Here is a 20,087-nt window from a genome sequence, read left to right on the forward strand (position 1 = left end):
AGTTTGACTGCCCTGTAATTAGGGTGCAGGTCATGTGCCTCTTATTTACGGAGGACTAGTTTCCCCTTAGTGCTTTGGGCTGAGTGACCACCCTGTAAGTAGGGTTCAGGTCTCCTCCTTTTCTCTTTCTTGTGACGTATTTTCCATTAATCAGTTAGCCCGAGGGACCGCCCTGTAAGAAGGGTTCAGGTCCTTTCCCCTTTGGCTTCTTTGGGTTGTGGGGCTAGTCACTTGGACCCCACCCTGTAATCAGGGTGCAGGTCTTGTCCCTTTTCCCTTTGTTTTTCTGAGGGGAGGAAGATTGGTTGAGTTTAACACTGTGGGTCGAATGACCTGTTGTGATGAGCTCTCTTTCTGTTCTGGGAAGTCCCCCTTTGTTTTGTACGGGTGTGTTTGTGAGAGCACGTGATAGAAGTGGGTGTGCAAGCTTTTTAATTTTTAGTTATTTATTTTAATTTTTTTAAGTTAAATCGCTGCAGCGCTTTTTTTTTTACTCTTCTCAGAATTGGAAAAAAAGCTCAAAGTGTATTAATGTTTTTATCCTCCTCCTCCCCACAAAAGGGAAGAATAAGGGCTCAGATGTCATCTTTTACTGTCTTGTACAGAGTGACCTCCCTGTAAACAGGGATCTGGTCTCTCCACTTCTGCTTTGTTTAGGCTGAGCTCCCCTTAGTGGGCTGATGGCAATGACTGGCCTTTAAGGAGGACTATTTAGGTCACATGTCTGTGACTCACAGGTAGTGCTGTATCCCTTAGTACTTGGGCAGCATAACCACCCTGTATCCAGGGTTCAGGTTTCTGCCCTTTATTCTTTTGCCACCATGCTACTTCAGCCGGTTGGTTTGAGTCCTGACGCTGTAATTAGGGGAGAGTTCGTGTCTCTCTGGCTTCTGGGGGATATTGAGTTCTGTGGAACCCTGAGCAGTGTGACCCCCCTGTAACTAGGGTCCAGGTCTTTGCCCACTTGCTTGTTTGGCATTATGCCATGCTCTGGCCCACTAGTCAGCGTGATAACCCTGTAATTAGGGTGCATGTCACAAGTATCTATAGAATGGGACATATTGAGCCTTTTGATACTTTGAGGAGTTTGACCTTCCTGTAAATCAGGTTATGGTCTCTTCTATTCGGCTAATCCCAGTGACCACCCTGTAATCAGGGTACAGGTTGCATCTCTTTTTTGAATTCTGGTGGATTAGAACCACGGGCAGCTTGACCTCCCTGTAACAAGAGTTTGGTCTCCGAGGCCCTTTGGGTCTCTTGGCATTGTGTTGTCTTCATAGCCTGAGGCAAATGACTGCCCTGTAATCAGGGAATTGGGTCTTCACTCTCTAGTCTCTTGTCAGTAGGCCAAGTGAGCCAGTTGGTCTGAATGAGCACCCTGTAAACAGGGTACAGGTTTCATCAGACTTTGTTCGTGGTTCCCCCATGAAACTGTGTCCAGAGTCCTGGCCCTTCACACTGTGCTTCCATCTTGCCTGGAATTCTGCATCCAAGTTTTTTTGCTTTTTGCCCTGCTTACTGTGCTCTTGGCCACCCGTCATCCTGCTGCTGTTACTGGTAAGCTGTGAAAGAGAGGCTTCTGTGGAACTTTTGTAATAAATATTGTTTTGTACAGTTTTCCTTTTTCTGTTAATTTTGGAATCAATGTTTGTTAATTCTATGCTGCTTTCAATTATCTGATTCCTGCTGATTTTGTATGAAGCGTTTTGAACTGCTTGGTGCAGTCATTGTCAACAAGTAATTTGGAGAGTTTGGCTTTGAGATAGATTTATTTCGTAACATTCATCTTCCTTTTTGCATTCTCTGTATTGTGGTAATTTAGGGAGTCAGCTAGATTTACTTTTCTTAAAATACATTGTTAGTCACTTTTAGTTATTCCCCTTTTACATTTGAGGCACTGTTCTCCGCAAATATACATTTTCATTTCATTTCATTTGTACATCTGTTCACTTTATTAGTGCATTCCAGAATTTGAAATGAATATCAGTAATTTGAAAATCAATCTTTTATTTCAATAACTAAATCAGTACTTTATCCTTTTGTCTACTTCTTTTTGAATTTTATTTTGTACTGTCTTTAAACATTTAACATGTTTCTGTTATTTTTATCTAGAATTTCAAATGGCATTGCAAGTCTGTTATAACTGTCTTGCATATTCTTTACATCCTCTTAAGAGAATGGGACAAAACAGAAGCACCCAACCTAAAAACAAAAAAAGAGATGCTAACCACCTGTGAAGAAGAAGAAAGGAAACAAATTCTGAGAGCAAAGTATAGCTGTGTGATCTATTTCAAAGGTAAATCATACTATAAATTCACATAATGAATATAAATTCATCTAACGTAGTTCATTAATAGATTTCCTTAAGCAATATTAAATATTTATTGTGTAACGTAATTAACATGGCTTTAAAATAATATTTTTGTTTGCTCTTCAGGTTTATACCATGTCCAGCACCATAGTATATAAATGCATTGGAAGGATAAATTGAACGTGACTAGTATCTGTCACCTTTCAAATGCTGATGAACATTAATAGGCAGTATATAACGAATCCTGAAGCTCAATTACTTGTGGCACCACAACACTGAAAAGTGGAGAACAGTTCCCTTCTGCAACCTTTCAATTCAGTACTGAGAACTGATATGTCATCTTATTTTATAAAGATGTACGTCCTTTCAAACTGTCTTTTTTAATGAGTCCATAAAGCATGCATCATACTTTCATATTCTGGTAGAAAAGCAGGATGTATCTTTTTCATTTAATTCATGAAACTTAATCTTTACCAGGCTTTCATGAGTCATTTTCGTGTCATTGCTTGATGATTTGGGCTTCTGTTTAGCAAGCAGTCAGACTTACTTTCATAAAGTCTCTGTTGGCTACAGTGGAAAAGTTATTTGACAATGACAGAAGAAAACTGAGATGTTGGGTGTGGGTGAAAAGAAAAGGAGGACTTGTGGCACCTTAGAGACTAACCAATTTATTTGAGCATAAGCTTTTGTGAGCTACAGCTCACTGTTGGCCACCCTGAAGAGTGTTGGAAGACCTTTTCCAGGAGGCACACTATTAATATTTCTCCCAGCTCATAAGAAAGCCTATTTTTGACACCAAAATAGTACCATAGCTATGATGCCATTTGGAATTTAAGTTTCTACCTATCACCAATTAGAAATTGTCAGTAGAACTGGTTATTTGCATCTAAATGTTGATTTCATGTACCTATGTAACCAAGTATTTAAAATGTGTTTTACCAGGTGACTACCTGATTTTATGTAAAATAGTTGTACACATCTTAGCAGATGTGTTCCTTTGACTTAAGCGTATGACTTTTATATAGTTGGGAGACTAATGCTATGTGTACTTATTGTTTTTACTAACAGGTTTGTCACTAGGCACAAAGGAATAATTGTGAATCTGTAATGCAGAGACCTTAATCACACAAGCACTATAAGATCATAGCTTACTATTATTAAAAATAAATCATAATTTCCTACTGGCAGTGCAAAGATGTAACTGAAGGGAAGGCATGTGTTTGTATTCTCCACTCATCCCCAATTCCCCCCACAAAAATTCAAAAATAGTTAAGGTGGAAAGATTAACATTTACTCCAGGTAACACCTACCTTAATATTTTAAAGCTCTGTATCTCTCACACATTGGTAAAAACAAGCAAACAAAATTAAATGTTCTGGAAACTGGCAATTACTCCCCCAACTTCACAACTTTCAAACACCTACTCTACTTCAACGGTCACACCAACCAAACTGTACCACACATTCAATTTTAACTTTGCACCTATTGTGTCAGAACAGTTAGAGTATTTTTTGGTAGTTGTGTATATTGATGTACGTGGTAATAGTGGTGTTTTAATCGGTTTTTATGCTTACTGAATTAAGAGGCTGTTCGAGTATGATGATGTGGATGTTTTATGTAGGTGTTTTTCTGTTAAGTTAGTATTTTTGTAGAGGTGCAGTATTTTGTGGTGATGACTGTTTTTCAGGTATTGGTTTAGTGTGAATTGTTGAAAAATTTAGGTGATTTTTGCATATGTACATTATTAGATGTACTTAGAGGGCAAAGTTGAGGTTGCCTGTTTGGTGCAATTTTATTGGTGTGAAAGTTAATTTAGAGTATGTGTTTGAAAGCCCTGAGGTTTGAATTTTAAGCTCAACAGGGATCCAGGACCCACCTTGGTTCTTACTGTCATTCCTAATTCCAAAATCTGTGATGAAGATGATGCGGCAGAATAAAGATATCTCCAGAGACTTTGAAGAGTTTAGCATTTCTGCAGCTTTACGGGAGTCCTTAAACCTTATTGAGCTTTTTAAAGTGTAATAATTGTGGGAAACTTCTACTTCTGACAGTTAAGTGTTGAACAATGACCTGTATTAAGAGATTTATACTGGTAGTTAATTCTGTTCTGTACTGAGATGATTTTGCTAATATCACCACTTTATGATGTGTTAAATGAACTAACTAGGTTTGATTATACCTACTTGATAAAAATTTGAATACTTCATGTTAAATTCATAGATTTAACTTTGACTGTCATATCACCTTACTTTGCTTTCTGTAACTCTTATTTAATTTATTAGTATTTATGTAATTCAATTAATAAAACGTAAACATTCAGGTATAGTCTCAGTTCTGTCTTTGGCTAAATAAAAAGGAATCTGGTATACTTGTGAAGAATTTTGGTATCATTAATTTTAATTTAATTATCATCTTTTTACCCTTTTTTGTGTGATCATTGGAAGTAACTATCCTGTACTGTTGCAAGTTTCATTTTTCTCTTGCATCACACATTTTTTGGCAGACAGCGGTGTGACCTTGAAATGAGGATGAAAAGCTCACTGCCTCTTAGGTGCATAAACTTGCCCTCCTTGAGCTTCTAAGGTGCACAAGAATGGGAATTTATTTGGTTCCTTCTTCACTGCCCACAAGCTTGTAGATTGCTTGAGATCCGCAGGCCCTAGAGCTCACTATATAATCGTGGCTATGATAAGATTGGCCTCAAACTGGTTTCTGCAACATTCCAGTTCAGATTTTTTTTTTAAAAAAGTTGATTAATATAATATTTTTACATTTAATTCAATCTCATGTTTGTCAGAAATTAACTTTTACGGTATACTAAATGTTTAATATGCTGCTACATGTGAGGAAGTGTGATCTAGTGGTTTAGAGTACTGGTTTGGGATTTAGGAGACCTGGTTTCTATGCCTGGCTCTGCTACTGGTCCACTGGCTGTCCTTGGGCAAGTCACATCACATCCCTGTGCCAGTATCCCCATCTGTTTAAAAAAAAAGGGGGGGGGTGATTATATTCACCTCATTAGTGAAGTGTTTTGAGAGCTGAAGAAAAGTGCTAAACATAATTTTTACTAAAATGAGACTCTATATGGGTGGGAGAGAACTAGAGCTTATCTTTGGTAAGGGTACATAAAGATATAATTCACTAAGTATTAATTATGCTAATACTGTGAAGAAAACTATCTGGGTGAATAATGAATTGAAACAGTCTCTCACTCTTGGCATTTGTTAATTCATTTCTAGTGTACCAGATGCTTTTTGTTCCACTGAAATATGTATGGGGATGCGCTTTTGATTTATTAACCTTGCCCTATGATTTATTATTCAAAAATGGGCAACTTGAAAAGCAAGTACTCAATATTAGGTGATTGTTCACCCACTGTACAAAAAGTCTAAGGCAGGGGTAGTCAATAGATGGACCACGGCCAAATCTGGACTGCCAGCTGCTTTTGAATGTACCCTAAAATATTTTTATTTACCTATTTATTTTCTCTGGAGCCTGGACCTTGACCAAGAAACTTGGACTGTGATAAAAAACATTGACTTCCCCTGGTCCAAAGAACGGCAAAAGCTGAAGGAAGCTGTAACTACATAGGTGGGATTAAGGAAGAAAGTCTTAGTATTCCAACAGTAATTGCTAGAAGTTGGAGATGAAACAATTAAACAAAGTCTTTGTAAAACAGGCACCCAAAATAGCTTTAATCAGAAGAAGGGTTTCCAAACAGGGAGTCTTGCCACTGAAGTTGAATCAATTTGAATTTCACAATTTACGATGATCAAAACATCCTCCAGGGGGATCTGTTGGCCTTCACTAATGGTGGCCAGGCAGCTGCGGATGGCACAGCCTGGGTCCTTGGTACCAAAGGCTCTTGACTGGCCAAATCCGCCTGCCCTGAATTACCGGGTTATCGTCTTGTCTGGTTGGACTGGCACTGAACTGTAAAAGGGCTACATAATTGATGGAGGACTTACACTAATGCAAAGTGGCACCACAACCCTAGAGGCTCATGAATGATAGATTAAGGGATGGCATCCTTGCTAGTAGGTCATGCCTTTTGCCTACGGCACCTCCTAGCAGGCAGCAAAAAGGGGAATGGGGAGGCCTAGAGACACAGCACTAGAGCCATTTGAAATATACCTGCCCTGACCTTTGTGCTTACTGGGGACCTCCTCCCCTGTCCCTTCTGTCCCCTGCAGGCTCTGCTGCAGTCCTGCTGATTGCAGCTCAGCGGGGTTAAGAAGCTCTGCCCTGAGAACAGAGACCTCACTGCCATCGGTGGGGTAAGCAGAAAATGGAACGTTTAGCTGTCGGGTGGAGGCCAAGAGATGACACACCCCAGCTGGATCCTCCAGAATGCTCAGGGAGGGATGTGCTGGGGCTCAGGCGGGATTGGTGAAGGGACAGTGCCTAATCCTCACCACCCTTTCTAGCCATAGGAATACTCCCTCACCCCTGCAATTAACTCAGCCTTACCTGCCCCTCTGCAGTAGGGTAATATTAACACCCCCCCACCCCCACGTGTTACAGCTTGGGAAAACCAGGGGGAAGAAACTTTCCCAAGGTTCTTAGGACTTAGCCTCAGAATGGGATGGTTGGGGCTGCACTGGTGGGATGGATGCCTTTGGCATGGTAGTAGCAATATTCCTGTAGCACCCAGGGGCCCCAGCCAAAATCAGGGCCCCATGGTGCTTGGCACTGTACAGACATCCAGTGTGAGACAGTCCCTGCCACAAAGAGCTCATGCTGAATCCCAGCCAGCACCAAAGGCTCGTGCCTCACCAGTTGCACCTTGGGGGAAGAGGAAAGGTTCTGGCTACCACAAGGGGGCGAGTGCTTGTTTACAAGCTCTGAATCTGGCTCTTCTCCAGCATTTTTGCAGGCCCAGGCCTGACCCCGAAGGCTGAGACTCCATAGCAGCCAGGGGAAGAGGCAGGGAAACAAACCTATAGGCAGTAGATCCTCCCCAAGCCCGTGAGAGCACCCCAGGGATCTAGAGCAGGCCGGCAATGCAGTTTCCTTCCTCCTGCATCTGTAGCTATGGAGCTGGGTTGTATTTTCCCCCACACCTCCCCAGTATGTTTCTTAGGGACTTGCAATAGCACATCTCACTGATCCAGACTCCGAGTACAGCCACATGATCTATGAACTAACTTCCGTCACAGACATTTCGGTCCTCGCCCCCATTCAGATGTCAGCTGGTGACTGATGGGGCAGAAAGAAAGCCAGGTGGTGGGGATTACATGGGAGCCTGTTCTCTAACGACCCCCTGCAGAATTGGGGTGCCTGGACCCCAGCCAGGGCGTGCTAATAGTGCTCAGTACTTGGCAGGAGTGGGGACGGTTTCGCTCCAGAGGGGATTTTGATTTTCCACTGGAACAGACTGTTGTGCTCTCTTTCTCGCACATACATTCTCTGATTTGCTTCAAACACAGCCTGTGCTTGCATGGTCCCCGTTCATGGTACTTAGCTTCCCTGAAGGCTATCCCTGCTTCTGTGTTTTTCGGACTCCTTACTGCCTGAATGGACCAGTCAGACAGTGATGGAAGAGACGTATGAGGTCCCCTCTGGTTTAACTCCTTGGGCAATGCTGGATTGTTCTCTACTGTCTAATTGCCCCAGCTCTGATTACTTTTAAAATGATTCAAGCAATAATTCTCCCACCCATTCCCTTGGGAGATTATCCCACAGCCCAGGGGTTCCTCACCAATGGGAAATGCATCCCCCTATACTCTCTCTCTCTTCATTTTCATCCCATCTCCCCTCGTTACCGCTCCTTGGGCAGCTGGAACAAACCCTCTCTCCTTCTTGTGGCTTCCTCTTCTGCTGGGCACATGGAGGCTGCCTGAGGAATCAAGAGTGACACAGCCACATTGCCACCCAGATCCCTACACCTTCCCATCACCGCTTCTACAACCACGCAGCACCAGTGAGTGCGAAACATGGGTTTATTATTGTTTTTTTTTTTAAAAAAAACATTTTCCATTTTAACAGATTCTAGGCACAGAGCAGCAAAATCTCTTACAAGAATGAGGGTCCGAGTTTCAGCACCGCTCTCCAGCTTTGTGGCTGCAAGCGACTGCACTTGCAAAAAAAAAAAAAAAAGGGCACCCACATGCTGGGCAGGCCCAGACATGCCAGTCAGGCAGCAAGTCATACAACTGCCTTATTTATCTGTATATGCAAAAGTGGACCAAGATTTGGGATGTGACAACCTAGGGAGAGAAAGGGCCAGATCCTCATGATGGCTCAGATCCCAGCAGCTCCAGCCACTTATTTAAGTGGCTTAATGGGAGCTGTCGGATGCACGGCTATTTTAAAAATCTGCCCGCAACATATTTGTGCATTTTTCCAGGTGCCGATTCTCTCATCTGCAAACATCATGAGGGTTTATACAGGGGTGGATTAGAATCAGATCAAACTGTCCCTCTCCCACCCTGTGGCTGTTTTGCTTTGTTCTGTTCCCTCCAAATCAGCAGTGACCCTTTGGGGACAAATACCCAAAATGAAGAATGTGGGGTAACATCAAGAACCCAGGAAGCCTTACCCATCCTAGTATCTGTCCCTTTAATGTGCACTGTAATCCCAGTTGAGCCACCTTTACAAGCTGTTTACATTAATGAAAAGCCAGATCGGGATTGTGGCTGGAGGCCAGCCTGGGCGTGAAGGGAGGGACACTCTGGGATCTCTTGGTATAAATGTATTGGAAACTGGGATGTGGTGTCCCAGCTAGTCACATGGGTAGCAGATGGGCAAGGAGCAGATATGAAGGGAGCATCAGCAACAGCAAGCAGAATACTATGCAAAGTGGCTGGCTGCAGCCTGGGGTGGCTGTGTGTGTGTGTGTGTGGAGATTTAGTTCCTTGCATATTAAAAGCCACAGCTTCCGTGTAACATGTGCTCTGTGCATAAGGGTGGCTGGCTGCTCAGCAGCAGAGGATGGGCAGCAGCTTAACCTGACTGCATGACAAGAGACGCCAGGAGCTTCCTCTCTCTCTCCTGGATGCTCCTCACACATCTGCCCCATTTGCACAGCCAGGCCTGGACTCGTCAGCCTGCAGGGACTCCCCAGTGGATTGCTGCAGCAGCATCTGCCCTGCTAAGGGCAGGCAGATGGATTCGCACAGCTCCTGGGTCTCAAACCTGTTCCCGTTCCCTTCGCAGCCACCATACCAAAAGGGGGTGCAGCGCACAGGCTGGGTCTTGTTAAAGAACCACTTCAAGGCGAAGGAGTGGCAGGGGCCTGCGTCTCTGTCCTCCAGGCACACAGCTGCAAAACACAACAGGCAGCAAAGGGCTCCTGATGCAGTCAGAGACATCATGGGGTGCTGCTAACAGGGCCAAACCAGGCACAACAGGGACCTCCAGAGCTAAAAGCAGAAGCTGCTGCAACTTGAGCTGAAGAGCCAGGGCTCTCTGGCTGGGACTGCAGCAGACTCATACGCCCTGTGGATAGGCACAGATGGGTACCTGTAACAAGCACTCACCAGGGGGTTACACTTGCTCAGGCAGGCAGAACTCCCACTGAAGTCAATGGATTATCAAGGTCTGCAGGGCTTGGCCCACACAAGCTCACTTCATGCTGAAGGATCCCAGAGCACTGAAGGGGTTCACCTGAGATCACACTGTAGCTGGAACTAGAACCCAGGCCTCCTAGGCCAGGACCTTCTCCACTAGACCAGATTTCCCTCCATGCCTAGCCCAATGGAACCTCCAAACTCTGCGGTGGCCCATCACTGCAAAATACTGGATTTCCCCAGGAGATACACAAGACTTACACAGGGAAGCCTACAGACCATGTGCTCAGTGCCCTATTTCCCCTGAAAACTCCACGTGCCATCTATGCCAGGCTTCCAGACGGTCCCTCCCGCAGAGCGGCTTGGTTCACAAGAACCGCTTAGAAGGATGCTAGAGCTCCACCCTCAGTCCTTCCATAAAGCGTTTACCTTGAGTCAGGTTCTTCTCTTCCCCAAGCCCAGCTGCACTCGTACCTGTATCCAAGAGAATCACAACAGTCAGAGCATCACTACAAGGGGAGCGACAACACAACGCAGGCTACAGAACCAATGCAGGACGATTCTCGCTTCAATTGCCCCCCTGCACCCAAGGATGGAGCAATCTCAGCCATTGGAGTCATGGCACATTTGGGCTAAGCTTGTGCTGCCGCAGAGTATATGGTGCATTAGACAACAGCTGGGTTCTGAACCACGACATCTGTCGAAGGGCGAGCTGCCCCTTTAAGGAGGAGATGAGGCAGACTCACCTGTACAGTTGTAGCCCCACCTTTCCAGGTGAAGGGAACAATTCCAAGAGGGTCATGTTATGGGAGCATGTAGCTGAACTCTGGTTGCCCTTATATTCCTTAGCAGGCCTGGTTCTGAGTCACACACTCGCATCATGTGACCCCTTGGACTCGTTCCCTTCACCTAAGGAGGTGGGGATACACCTGGCACAGGTGAGGCTGAGCCCCCACCCCCTTAAGGAGCCAGCTCTCCCTGTGAAAATATCAGTCAGGACAGTCTCTGCTTGGAGCGAGAGCACATTAAAGTCAAGAGCATCTTGGCTGAGAAGCAGAGCTGTTGGGTACATTGGGGCAACTCCTTAAACGTGTCAGTGGGTTGAGCCAGAGCTCAGTCAAAGCCATTCGAGATGGAGTTGTTGTGGACTGTGGGGTGTTGAAAGCAGCTGAGCCACAGCTGCAGTGGGTGTCGGGGGAGCAGATAGGCAAGATAAAAGCTGTACAGCCTAGGAAAATAGTGTGTGAGAACCAGAGTTCATGCAAAGAGAGCTGCGTTCCCAGAGTCCACGGCAGTTCTGGCCCAAACTCTGGCCCAGCCTTAGAGGTGATAAAGCTCATTGAATTCATCTCGTAAATTGGTGCCATCTCCCCAAGATATGTCCCTGTGCCTCCACACATCCCTCCCGGACACCAAGCCATATGAGGTCACAGGCTGCCCCACGTACTTCTGTCAATGCACACACGGATGCAGTCCTGCTCACTGTTGAACCGGTTGGCATTGCCATGACAGCCACCATACCAGAAGCGGTTGCAGGAACCCGTGTCCACCCGGTAGTACCACAGTAAGGAGTAGCTGGTGCATTTGACGCCAGAGTCTTTGCCCAGGAAGCACGGATCTCCACCTTCCACAACACCTCTCACCTCACTGAGGCTGATGGTGGTGGTCTCCATCCCGTCTTGAGGCGCAGCACCAGGTTTGGAGACCCTGTTAAAGCAATCAGCTCTTCAGTGACCAGTCCAGATTGGCTGGTAAGGCTTCTGAAAATGGTGTCTCTGAAAGGCCTGGTCAGAAACTCAGATGATACTTCCAGGCCCAGATCTGGACTGGAGGCTGCCTCCGAGAATACCGTGCAAGTACTGAGATCCCACAGCAATAGTGTTATTGAACCCTCCCAGACAGAAAGGACCAGCATGACCTGGTACAGGACACCGGGATTAGCTTTGGGCAGGTGTCTGACCGCCTCCAGTAACCCCAGTGGGCCATTAATACAGCGTCTCACTGTATTAATGAAAAAAATTCCAGGAGCCTGGAATGCAGCCTCACCCCCCAGAAATGGTGCGTGCAGAGTAAGGAATGCAGATACTCCTGCATCCTCCCAGCCTCCTCCCTCAGCCTCCTGCCTCCCAGGTCCCCACTGATTTTAAGCATTGCTCTTTCTGCGCTTGCAGCTCCTGCCTGTTAATATGCCAGCCTGTGTTCTGCTTATGCCCCCGCTTCCTGGAGCCAGTACTTCCTAAGAGCCGCCGACATGGGGAGGGTGCTCTACTGACTCACCTGGCTGGCTGGGGACTAGAGGCCATACCTGGAGAACCATGTTTTCCCCAGCAGTAGAGGAAAAAAGTTTGCCATTGGGCTAGCCATTGGACCAGGTGTCAGGTTCCAGCCTGCAGAGCAGCCATAGGGTAGCTTGGCCAGGTTACAGTCCCCTGCTGTGTTCCAGGCACTTAAGAAGAGGGTCTAGGAAGGCAGAAACAATGTGTGCCAGCCACTCACCTATCCGGGGTCACTGGAGGTGGAGGCATATCACTAGGATTGGTGGGGGAGAGCTCCATCTGACACCGAGCGCTGGTGTGTTCCAGGGGACGCCGTCGGCTTTCCACTGTAAAGCACAACAATCAGGCAGGGAAGGAGCGAGGCCTCCGTTCTGCCTCCCAGCCAGTCCAGGCCCCTACTTTGTGAGGATCGCTGCCTCCCCTCTATATTCAGCCCTGGATTCTACATCCTGGAGCACTCAGAAAGCCAGTGTGTTACACTTGGACAAAGGCTACGTGAGTCACAGGCCCCTCTAGTGGCTGTTTCATATAGAAGATAATTGCCTACTACTGCCACCAGCTAGCGGGGGTTACTCCCTCAGCTCAAGGCATAGCGGCATTTGCTGTGGGGCAGGAGGTCCCAGAGTCAGTCCCTGCTGATGGGTCATTGGACAAACCCTCCTTCTCCCTTTGTCCATGACTGCTTCAGTCAGTGCCATGGCTGGACGAGGAGGTGGTGCTGTGGTGTCCATGGCAGATGGAAATTCCCCCCATCCTCAAGCCCCAGCTGTCACTCACCCAGCAGATTCCTCAGGAACCCCAGAACCATCCTCTCTGCATACTCCATTTCCGGCTCCTGAACTGAGCCAAGCCGCAGGAAGTGGTATCTCCATGCTGGGAAAGCCAGCAACTCTGGCACGATCCCTTCCTGCCTGCCAGCCCCCTCCGGGCCCAGGGCTAGGATGAACATGGCAAACACCCCACACTGGGCAAAGCGGGACAGCTCTGGCAGCGTCTCCTGGTCCCACAGGTCAGTTTCCCTGGTAACCACAGCAAAGAGCACCCGTAGCATGTGTGAAGGGCTCTCCCAGAATGCTTGGCGCAGGGTCCATGCCATGGCTTGGCTGGCCGGCATCGCTGCCTCCCTGGCAACCAGTGAGAGCTGCAGATGCTCTTTGATCCTCTCTCTAGAGCCATGGTGGGTGAAACGAAACTCCCACAAGACCTCTCCAGAAGCTAGGTGAGCCCTCGATGGCCCCGTCAGCACCAGGGAGACACTGGTACCACTGTCAGGCCGCTCAGGGTGAGGGGAGATCTTCAAATGGTCCAGGATGCTGCTGAAGAGATGGGTGACTTTCCCCAGGCTCCCGACTGGCAGGGCGAGTGGGGAGTTATCCACCAGCAGAGCCAAATCCAGGTCTAGCCCCTGCGGGTTCTGCAGCAGGGGCTCCTTCGTGCAGTTCCTGGGCTTGCACATATCTGGGAGGGACAGAAAGTGATCATGCATCTTTCCTGAAGCAACAGCCGAAATATGCCCACAAGCAGGAAGCTATCCACTGTGATATCACTTGTAGGGGGGGAAAGGAAGGGTGGTCTGTGGGTTACGGCTCTGGGCTAGGACTCAAGAGATCTGGGTTCAATTCCTGGCTCTACCAGGGAGTCTTTGGGCAAGTCACTTAATCTCTCTGACAGAGAGACTAGCGCTACCCTAGCTGTGGAGGAGAGGACAAATCCATCAGTCTGTGGATGGCCATGGCTGGAGATGGGACACTACACGGGGGTGGGCCAGGGCTCTGAGATGTCACTGAGCATTCTCTCTCTCAGGTGCTTGGCTGGCCGGTTCTTGCTCACATGCTCAGGGTCTAACTGATCACCAGATACGGGGTCAGGCAGGAAAACTGGCAGTGACCTTGGGCGGGGAAGGGTTCGCCTCCCCCTGCGGCATGCGTGCACTAGGGGTGTTTCTTACAAAGATCCCAAAGCACTTTCCACTGCTCCTGTCTCACAGCAATGAGCTCAACAGCAGCATGGTAAGAGGGGTCTGGGAAAGACTCTATGCCCAGGTTGGAGTCGTAAGATGCTGAACTTCGCTGGCCAAAGCTGAAGGGAAAGGGGGAGCTCTGGAGCAGGGCCTCTAAGATATGGGGAAATAACAGAGCCTGCAGGTGTATCTCAGCTTCCCTAGGACTCCCTCTGGTCCTCGAAGGTACAGCTACATCGCCATAAAAAACTGTAACACTGAGTCTCAGAGCCCGGGTCAGCTGACTTGGGCTCCTGGGGCTAAAAATAGCTGTGTAGACATTTGGGCTTGGGTTGGAGCCTGGGCTCTGAGACCCTCCCCCCGACATGGGACCTCAGAGCCTGGGCTCCAGCCCGAGCATCTACACTGCAATTTTGTAGCCACGCAGCCCGACCCCAAGTCAGCTGCGGCCGGGCCACGGGTCTTTTGTTGCCGTATAGACGGATTCTTAGGCTCTTCAAGCCAAGACTCCCATGGAGCAGCAAAGCCCCTTACCAAAGCACAGCGTGCAGAGGAACACAGCTTCCCGAATCGCCTCCACATCCTGGGAGGAGTCCGCAGCTGCCAGCTGGACCACTCGGAATGTCTCGTCCATCTGGCAGGAGAGGCAGACGGACAGGGTGTAAATGAGGGGTGATTTGGCCCAGCAGCCATGATGGAAACGGAGTGCAAGGGGGCAGGCTCCAGAGCCACAAAGCTACCGCCCAGCCTGGGAGAGCAGACTCTTCCTCCGCACTCACAGAGCAGACCCCGTCGGGCAGTGGGGAAGAGCCAAGAAACCGCCCATCCAGTCCTCCAGCCTGACGCCACAGCACCAGCCTGGCTATAGGGGCCTCCTGTTTGTTTACAGGCATCTTGCCTTTTGCCAACAGCCACACATGAGATTTTGCACATATCAGTCAGGAGAGGTGCAAGTGATGGCTCTCGCTGGGCTGCCTGCAACCCCAAGCCAGGCGGTTACTTACCAGGGCACAAGCCTGGGGGACGTTCCTGAGAGATCAGGCTGCGAACATATCTCCAAACGTCCATGGAGATGTGCAAAGCCAGTGCGTCACAACCTGGCCAAAGCCATTAGCACAAGGGGAGGCAGCCAGCTTACCCCAGAGGACAGCGTTTTAGAGGTGACAACCCTGAAGATCCCCCATCTCCATGGGCTGCCAGCAGGAACCCAGGACCTCCAGCACCACAGTGCAGTACTCCCCCACTTGAGCTGGTAGCTCTAGTAGGTTGTTGTCCTGCCATGGACCAGCCACCAGAGAGGACACAGCATGGGCTGTGCCAGCACTTCACACTGGGTCCCCTCGGCACAGGTGGGGGTAGGCGCTGTCCATAAGTTTCATTATGCAGTAGGCAGTGGATGGGTCCTTTATGTCACGTGATAGTGTGTTTGTTTCAGTGATACAAGGGGGTGAGTGGGTTGGGGGCGGGTGGGAAATCACAAAAAAAAACCCAGCATTATGTAATGTATGGATGGCCCCATACAAGGGAGGTACCAGTCTTGTACCCTGGCCCAACCTGCTCACCTGGAATGCCTGCTCCACCCCCGGCAGGGAGCTGAAGGTTACCACCACCGGGATGATGCCAAGGGCCACATACTCGAGGGCGACCTTGCCAATGCCCTCCTGGGCCTGGCCCCGGCCGCTGGTCAGGAACACCGCCACCTTCCTGCCCAGCAAGGCTGGCCTCACCCTTTTGAAGGTATTGCGGCCCACGAACCTCATGGCTGCAGCCAGGCGGCCCCTCTGGGCAGAGCGCACATAGGACAGGTCCCCCACCAGCCGCAGGAGCGGCCCCTTCTGCTGCATGTCGGTGAAGCGCAGCAGGTAGGTGGGGGTGGAGGCATAGGACAGCAGGGCCACGCGGGCCCCGGCAGGACAGTTGCCCTGGGAGATGCGCAGGTCCCGGAGCAGGAAGGCCAAGGCGTCTTTCATCCGGCCGAACTCGGCGGGAGTGACGTTGGCGGACCTCTCTACCACCAAGGCCAGCTCGGTGGGGAAGAGCGGGCAGGCCAGGGAGTCAGGGTCTGCACGGAGAAGGAAAAAGCAAAGATCCCATGGCGTCTGTCCCTGGAGCTGCGCATAGGAGGGGCACAGAGCCCTCCTCCTCAGAGGGCAGCACTGCCCATTCAGAGAGCGAGCCAGTTACTACCGCTAGCCAGGCAGGGGACAGGATGAACCAGCCACTACATCCTATAATGTCCCTGCCACATCCACCCACCTAGCACATCTGCCTGTCCCTGGCATGTTCACCCACCCTTCATGTCCCTCTGTTCCTGCCACATCTGTCCATCCATCTACACACCCATCTGTCCCTGCTACATCTGACTGTCTGTCCATCCACCCACCCAGCATGTCCCTCTGTCCCTGCCACATCTATCCGTCTGTCCGTCCATCCAGCATATCCATCTGTAACGCCGAAATGCCCAACCCCTCTGTCTGTTCATGCTGCTGGTTTCCCTATGCTTCTCACTAGCGCAGACCTCCCATCCCCTGTTCTGCGAGCTCCTCACAAAGCAGGCAGAACTGAATGAACACTTACCACAGCTCTCTCGGACGGAGGCAATGAGTTCACAGGGCTGGAAGGAAGAGTGGGAAGCTGAGTCAGTTCTAGTTTTGTTCCTTGCCTTTTCTTTCCTGGCCAATGGGGTTCCCCCTCTGCCTCCCCAGCTCTCCCAAGTGACACAGGGAGGAGACCTGTGGGCCACTGAGCTGACCCCAGAGGCTGTGATGGAATAGACCCAACTAGACCCAAGTTCCTCTGTGTGTTTAGGTCTTTTGCAAGCTCCTTCTGTCAAAGGGATGGGAGTCATTCACAGGACTGAACTAACATAAGATCTTATATCCTTGGGGTATTTCCACCAGGGGGGCAACTTTCTGGGTGGTACTTACCCATATTCTGCCCATAAACCAAGCTTCGCCTGCATATGATCATTCGAACTATGACCTTGCACCGTCTGCTGCCTTTTCAGACTTTGATCCACCCATATTGTGTGCAGGGCAATTCTTGGGTTCCATCCCCCTCCACAAACAGCTTCCCCCAGGTGTGGAGGAGCTCATGCGGACACAAACACCCAGCACAAAACTGGCTGTGCTGGAGGATCCCTGCTAAATACTGTTCCACCCTGTCTCTCAAAGGAGAGCCATTTCCACAGCTTCTCTTCCTGCTGGAATGGGCCTTCAGAGAGATGCATCAGCTTGGAAGGTGAGCCAGCTGCCCGCCCCCCAGCAAGTGGTGAGAGTCAGGGGTAGCTGGTGCGGATTTAAAGGGTGAATAGCAACCTCTTATGGCAGGGAGCACCAGAGGGAAGAGGCTACTGTACATGGCGGCGGTAGCACTCCCCCCAAGCCATCACACGCCCTGACTGACCCACCCAACGGGCACACAGCCAAGCTAGCGAGACACTACATAACAGAAGTACCCCTTACCGTAAAGAGGGGAACTCCAGGTAAACCTTTCAGACCCTTGAAGCAGAAAGGAAAAATAGAGAATGAAAAGGCAGAGAGAAACCTTATGAGAAAGCATCAGAGGACTCAGAGCAGTGAAATCACCACACACATCACACGCACACACTTTCTCTCACGCACACCAAGCACCCACTGAGGCAGATAAGATTTACCCTACTGAATGGGAGCATTTTCCCACCAGGGCCAGTCTCCTGCCTCTGGCAACAGCCTATATCCAGTTCCTCAGAGGAACATACCTCTGATACACCTGACCAATCAGGGCCATGCTGAACATGGGTTTCTTCCTGACCTTGGCAGGTAATCAGTTTATGCCCTGAAGCATGAGGTTTGGTGACCCTTATCTCGGCATGAACAGCTGGGTTTTTAATAGCCAAAATAAATCATCCATACCTTTTATACAAGCCCAGACACAACCGCTGGCTGATTATGCCCCCAGACCCACTTCCCCAGCCCTCCAAATGCAGTCCCACCAAGAAGTCCATGCATCGAGACCCTACCATCTCTCCTGGAGGTCCCATGCTTCCATGCAGCCCTTGGTCTCCCCTTCGCCCAAGTGGCCCCTGAAAGATTGGGGGCAGTTTTAGAGAATACAAACCTGCAGGTCAGCACAAAACAGCGTACAGGAGAAACGGCCCCTGTGGATAGCCCCATGCATCACAGGCAGGGAACAAATGAGATCCACCAGCCAAACTCAGCCAGCAGGAGGTGCCATTTCTCCCCATCCCCCTCCACTCCTAGGCTGCTGTGTTAGCACCTACAGTCCAGGGCAAAGGGCCCCCCCCTTTAGCACTGTACTTGGGAGCAGGAGATGGGTGTGTTGAGCAGAGGCGGGTCAGAGATGCTTTTCTGTGGAGAGTGCTGGCTGCTCACATATGACCAGCTGGGTTTGCACGGCAAATCTTGCTTTGAACAAGACAGCAGGCGGGCATTAGGTGTAGGGTGAGGGTTGGCACTGGGGGAAGAGATGGGCATTTTTGTGGCATGGCAGACTGGGTATGTGCTGGATCCATCCCGAGAAGGAAGCCTGACTTGGCTCGAAGGCCATGGCAGCACTGTACTTACCCTGGATCCACGCAGGCCCTTCCAACCTTTGTCCCCCCTGCCACCTTTGTCGCCTCTTTCACCCTGAGAATAGAAGGCAATAGACAGGCAGGGTCAGGCACCAGCGCTGGGGGAAAGGAAGCCACTGCCTGTCCCTTAGGGACGTCCCCTCACACATGTGCATCCCAGTCTGCCCTGAGAGATCCTCGCCGGTCCCCTATGCCCTCCATGCTAACCTTGCCTCCACGGCCCATGCTGAGCAACAGAGAGTCGCAGAAAGAACGAGGAATACTGGTGGCACCTTAGAGACGAACAAATTTAATAGGGCATAAGCTTTGGTGGGCAGCTGGCAGATAACACGGAAGCGCTGCTGGACCCTGGGTAGTTATCCCGAGTCCCGACACAGTCACCGTGAAACGACAATGCTAAACCGCCACCTTCCCGCGGTAGCCACAGGCTGACGGCCGCAGCTCTTGAGCAAAGAGGACGCTGCTGGCTCTCCACTCACCTGAGCACCAGGGTCTCCTTGGCCTCCGCGGTACCCCTACGAAGAAAGCAGGAGAGAGGTGAATGCACCCAGGGAACGGATCCCGGCAGAGCCCTTCGATCACAGGGCAGCAGGCAAAGCTCATGCTGCAGGGGGTCACCATGGAGAGGCTGGAACTCAGCTCCCATCCGCAGCCAAAATGCCATGAGGAATGGGGCTCCTCTGTGAATCGCTCCATCACCAGCCCAAGCCTTTGGAATAAAGCACCTTATGCCCACACAGTGACCTTCGGCTGGTAGGATCCTAAAGCTCCTTACATGCCCCACACAGGAACAGCTTCCCCCTGCGCTGAAACTGTTTAGGGCAAAGTGAAGAATTCCAGGCCCGGGGCTGCTGGTTTCATGATTTCAGTGGAGCAACTGCTCATTTACACCAGTGTTGACGAGACCAGAATCAGGCTCAGCAGTGGAAGTGCGGAGGGCAAGGGGGTGGGGAGAGGAGAATGGACTCCGCCCACGTGGGGCAAACGCTGCTGGTTTGCCGGCAGCAGCAATTACCTTTGAGCCCTTCCTCCCTGGAGATCCTCGTTTATCACATCCACTGTCCCCCTAGAAAACACACATAATTACTGTAGGACCTGCACATCCACAGTACCTCTGTCCCAGCCCAGCCCGAAAGTGCCAGCCTGTCCTGTGAATTTCTCCAGTTTGCCGGGGGCTGCATGGGGACAATCAAGTTGGCAAGATGGGACCATATTGCAAAGTGCCCTGGAGATCCTCTCCCAGGCACCCCGGACCAGGAATGTAGGTGACTTTTCTTTCTCATGCATCCCCTCCTTAAGGGACAGCCAGAGTCATACCAGGAGCATCTTCACCCAACACTCAGGTCCTAGGTGAAGGTGCTGAGTGGCTGCAATGCATTTGGGAGGGGACTCCCCATAGAGATCTCACAAGTCATTTGGGTCTCAAAGGGGAACAGCGGGGTCCTGAAAAGGAGAG

This window comes from Eretmochelys imbricata, chromosome 26 (assembly GCF_965152235.1).
Source record: "Eretmochelys imbricata isolate rEreImb1 chromosome 26, rEreImb1.hap1, whole genome shotgun sequence".
Lineage (NCBI taxonomy): Eukaryota > Metazoa > Chordata > Testudines > Cheloniidae > Eretmochelys > Eretmochelys imbricata.